We start from the raw sequence: 5,939 nt of genomic DNA on the forward strand, positions 1-5,939 counted from the left end.
ATATTTTTTTGATAATAATTCTAAAATATTCTTATTGCAAATTTTAGAAAAATGAAATTTTAGAAATTATTATGTACTCAAAACAAGAATTTATTTTCTTTTGAAAAATATTATGAAATTTATCGGAGAGAAAACTTTATACAATAAGCAAATCGAATTTGTTTTAATTTAATAATCATGATTGAAGTATTAAACTTATTAAGATTCAGACTGTATTTTGGATTTTGATGTTTGTGATACAGATTTGTGACTGTATGAACTTTTGAAATACTTGAAACGAGTAATTATTTGCATCTAGTATGTATTTTTTTGTGTGCCACTATTAAATTCATAATGTTAAATTATACCTAATTGAAATTTTTTTTATTTTTAATCATTTCTATAGATTGCTACTACTATTACGTATTATGTCATTAATTTAACTAAAACCTGGAATTTGACAATTTAATTAAAGAAAATATATTATATTTGAGAAAATTTAATTTATTATTTACTAACAATAAGTTAATATAAAATTCGTTATTTACTTTGAAATTAACCATAGAAATGAATTGATTTACATTTTAACACACAATATTTTTGAAGTTAGAAATAACAAAATGTTATTTTAACTCAAAGGATTGAGTTAACATTGCTTCTTTAAGATCTACGTGATATAGATAAATAGACAAGAATAACTTTTAATTTGGAAATTATGCTTAAAAGATTATATAATATTAATTACACTCATTGAATCAATCCTTTAATTTTATCGATATTAACAAATCCCACATCGAGATAACTGATGTTGAGCTCTCACACTTTGCGGTTCACGGAAAATGCGAAATCTGTTTACAATGATTCCGTTTGGATTATCCTTTATATCGCTGCGACTAATTTGTATAATATCCATTCCGAAATGGCCGCAATTCATTGGTTCTGATTATAATGTCGACAACGTTAATTATACAATGAAATAACAGGTACTGTGGGCTTTCATGTACTAGCTAATTTCAAAGGATTGTCGGGCATTTCGATAACGCCACCCTTTCCTCTCCTCTCTTTCTCTCTCTCTCTCTCTCTCTCTCTCTCTCTATCTAGCTATCTATCTCTCTTTCGCCTTTCCTCTTTGATTGTCCAGACGTGCAATCACAACTCGCGAATTCTATTATTAATCACAGTACACGTCAGCGCAACCTAATTGCAAAATTCAAAACTGACATTACCAGAACGAGGCCCGATGTCGGTACCAATCAATCATGCTTAGCGCGCTCGCGTTTCATTCTGTTCAATTCTCTGATTTTGTGGCTCACATTAACTGTCCCCTCGCCGCCCTCCCTTCTTGTTTTCTCTTCCATCCGTTATATCGTTTCCGTTCACCTATCTCGTAGGTGTCTCTCATGTACTCGTTTTTGCTCCCCGGAGCACGCACTCCCCCGTGCACCTAGATATGCCTTTTCCGATGTGCGAACACGCGTGTATGTTTGATGAGTCGCTTGCCACGACATGACACATTGCATAATTCATCCGCATGCGCCATTTACGCGACGGTCAGATGGCTTGACGTACTGGTTGAATTTTGATTAACCGTCAAGTTAGAAGCACGTTGAGAGACATTCCGTGACATGATGTCTCGAGATGAGACTCGATTTCTGTTGTTACGGACCGTGTCGTCGAATTCAGAGCATGCGTTGCGATTTTTCGCTTTCTTGAATGCTATTATAATACAAAAAGAAACATTATGTATCATGATACAACTAACACTATAAAAAAATTACATGTAAAGTTATAATTATGTTACATAATATTACAAAAACTTTTACATTTATATACAAAAGCTACAAAATATACTATTATTATTAATTAGTATAATTTTTTAATATAAAGATGTTTATAAAATAAAAGGTAAAAGTATAAATTTTCGTAAAAACACACACACATACAATTTAAATATTTCTGTAATAAATTATATAATTTTCACACACATATTATTAATTAATTAATTAATTTTATATGCTTTTTTACAGGATATAATTATATGAAAAGTTACAGGAGTGTATCAAAGTCGATTAATTTTAATCTCCATTTAAATTACTTCTTATCCTTTTCTAATTCTAAGATTTAGAGAAAGGTAAAGAATAAATTAAACCGAGATTAAAATTAAATTATATTCGTAGAAGAAGAACAATGCACGAACGTTTAAATTCTAATTTTCTCTTTTATCTAGCAAGATTTTTCATTGAAATACTTAAAACGGGGGCAACTATCGCACACAGGAGATTCGATTTGTCGGCGTTCGCCATTAAAACGACAATGTCTCCTTCGACGCCAGGGTACGACATCTTTGTGCTCAATAAATCCCGGTGGTTCACGATCCCACGCTTGAGATCGTTATTCGTCCTGTTCTCCGCGATCTTGATGAGGGAGATAAACTTTTATCCCGAGAAAAGAGCATGCAAGCGCGGGAGGAATCTCGCTCGTTTTCGAAAAGGAGACAGAGTGTCGGGCGGGCCTGAAGCCCGGATGGAAAGAAGGATGAACGTGGAGATGAGGGGTTTTATGGTATTTTGCGAGCCCGTGCTCGATCAATGAGGCTTGAAGACTTATAAATCCACGGAGTCGGAGTCGACCGGCTTCGTTTTATCGTCGATTTTAAGCGCCTGCCGTACGCGACGTGTATGAATTCCGTCCCAAGGCTCCACGTCGCTCATTGATTCTCTTGCTATGTCTGCCATCATTGCGTGCAGGCACGGTTCCTTTCGCGGATCGATGGATCTGTCTGTCAATCCGCGACGGAATGAATATGACATGGTTGCCATCTTTCAACTAATATCCCGTTGAATCCCGAAGGATCCCTTGCAGAGATCTCACTATCCCGCCGAAAATTGATAATCATAAGGCCGGTATCAGATTATGCATTGAAGATTGAGATTAGAGATTGAAAGATTAAAATTTGACCAATCAAAATAAAAGAAGCTAAAATTTCTTAGTCCTCATTGGTCAAATTTCAATCTTCAATTTTCAATCTCCATCTTCAATGCGTAGTCTGATTCTAATAGAAATTGTAACTTTCTTATTACTGGTAATTTTCTTTATACTCTGTAAAAAAGATCCTCCTCTGCCGGAGATTTCATTTTAAAATCGGAGGAAAATTGACGCCGTCATTTCTGTACAATACGTTATTATTCTTTAAAAAGAAAAAATCGATTTAGAACGATTAGTCGGAGACGTTTCTGTTTTAGATTTTGATGACTTTTTGTCCGGCGGAAAACCGGAGAAGTAGTAACTATGAATATAAGGATAGCGCGATGTTCTCGTGCGAACCAAAGTGAGCATCGTAATTAAGGCTATAGTCGTAATTAAGGCATTTATCGCTGGCATTAAATGCGACCTTGGGTTGTCGAGACGTCGTTAAACTTTATGCGACGAGTCACGTTATTCAAGTCACGAAGATATTTCTTAGCGCGTATTTACCGCATGGATTATCGTCTGGAATACCGTTGCCGCGCGGTTTGTAAAAATGCGTTTTTTTCCCCAATTTTTTCAGGCATATTATAGCGAACAAACAGATATTTTTTCTTCGTTCTCGTAGGAATGAAACTACTAAGTGCGGATTACGTAAATACGTCACGGCGCAGTGAAAGCTCTCGTTAGGCTGTCTTGAAAAGCCGTCGGCTTTCACGCTGGATTATATTTTGCGTCTCCCTTTGCGATTCCGACTTTGCATCAATCGGCACCGTTCGAATCTGGAAAATCACCATCGGCATATAATGGAGCGTGTATAAAAGTGGTAGTATTTTTGGACGCGTGTTTTTTCATTCTCATTTTATCTTGCAGATAAAAGTAATGCCATCGTCGCTCGATGCGATCGTAATCCAAACCAGGTTTTATGTCATTGAAAATGTACGATGACGCAGCAAATGACAAATCTCGCTTGATAATCCGTCGAGACGAAATTCTCTGTCGACGAATTAATCGGTATTAAACCTAGTTTTTATAACAGTCCTATTATTTTCCTATTATTTTCCATCCTATTATTTTTTATCTACGCAGAAAGAACGATTTTGCTGAAGTATCTATCTAAAAATTTATTCTAAAAATTTATGTAGCATTATTTATTATGCTTGAGCTTGCTACATAATTATTTTGATGATTCAAACAAAATTATTTTTAAATCTGTAGCTAGCTAAATTTTTAAATACTTTAGCAAAATTTTCCTTTCCGTGTAACTATAACTATTTTTTCCCCGAGATAATTCATTGAATTCATATTGTGGTAATTTCGCAAACACCATTTATGGCGTTTGCGAAATTACCTACATCAATACTTTTGGTAGATATAATTCGCATCTAAAAATGAAAACATGAACGAATGAAGAATTTATCAAAAAGATAATGTAATTTAATATTAACTAATCGAATAAATGTTTGATTATTTATTAAAGTATATTAGTTACATTGCAGAAACAACTTATTTCGATATCTTGAGAGGATGAAAATGATTCTTTTTTTATAATATGTATATAGGGGAGACCGGAGCTAAATGAGCACCTTTTTTCAATTGCAATTTTCAATTGTGGCGGCTCGCCCCCAGAGGTCTCACGGGTCTCGCGCGGATTCTCATAAGCCCAGTTACACGAATTCCGTTTAAATAAGATCCCGATCTAATACTTTCTCGGGCGTCTAAGGCAGGTCCCACTACATAGCCTTACTGATGAGTCCAATAGTGGGGACCAGGACGAAACCCCGCGGTCGATCATACTTCGAATCGATCACGATCCGCGTCACTCATTTTTCCGGCCTAACTAATTCAATGATACTACCGCCACACAATAACAAAGGAAACGATTTTAGTCAAATGATTATTAGCGTTTTATAGAGTGATTATAAGACTACAAGATGGCAATAAAAAGTTTTGGTGTTTGCAACTTCATTTCATCCATATACATAAAAAATGATGTGATTTGGAAAATGAAATCTCAAAAATTATTTTTGATCATCGTAAACACGTTTGACTATCTAAACATAATAACGCGGCACCTAAACTAACCAAACTTCATTGGTAAAGAAGACACACGAGATGCCATCTACAATATAAATTAGGAACTCATAAAATATATTTTTGCCACTCAAAATTCAAATGCGTTTAGCCCCGGTACCCCTTATTTTATATTAAACACATTTGTATTTTTTATATTCTCCATGTTCTTTATTAAAAAAAAATGAAGATATACACTGTTAAATTTATAGTGTCAAATTAATTTAATGTGAGTCACCACTTCTCCTACTCAATCATATCGTTATTTTATACTAAAACAATAGTTATATTTGACACTATATAATCAATTTGACGATATAGTGTCAAATTTAATTATTGTTTTAGTAAAAAATAGTGATATATTTAGTAGGAACAGTGGTGATTCACATTAGATCAAATTTGACACTATAGATTTAACAGTGTACATTCGTATAAGTATAAAGTTCTCCACAAATTGACATAAACGTTACGAGGGGCATTACTTATATTTTGAGCCTTGGCAACACTGAGTGTTGTCAGGTGCCATCTGACGTTTCCACTAGAAAGTTTGACATTTTTGACCATAACCTTCTTCTTTTTGTTATTTGAGCGCGATTTGTATTGTTTACAATCACTTGAAAATTGTGTCTCAGCGAAAAAATGGAATTAACTCGTGAAAATTTTCGTGCAATGATTTATTATGACTTTCGACGTGGATTATCAAGACAGGAGTGCATCGATCAACTTACTTCCACTTTTGGCGATAAAGCCCCATCCTTTGCCACTGTGAAACGCTGGTATAACGAATTTAATCGTGATCGCCGTTCGCTCACCAACGAAAGTCGTGAAGGTCGTCCAAAATCAATTGTTGTGTCAGAAAACATTGATGCTGTGCAAAAACTAATAATGCAAGATCGTCATGTGACATACTGTGAGATTGAGAC

Source organism: Mycetomoellerius zeteki, unplaced genomic scaffold (assembly GCF_001594055.1).
Source record: "Mycetomoellerius zeteki isolate Tzet28-1 unplaced genomic scaffold, Tzet1.0 scaffold95, whole genome shotgun sequence".
Classification (NCBI taxonomy): domain Eukaryota; kingdom Metazoa; phylum Arthropoda; class Insecta; order Hymenoptera; family Formicidae; genus Mycetomoellerius; species Mycetomoellerius zeteki.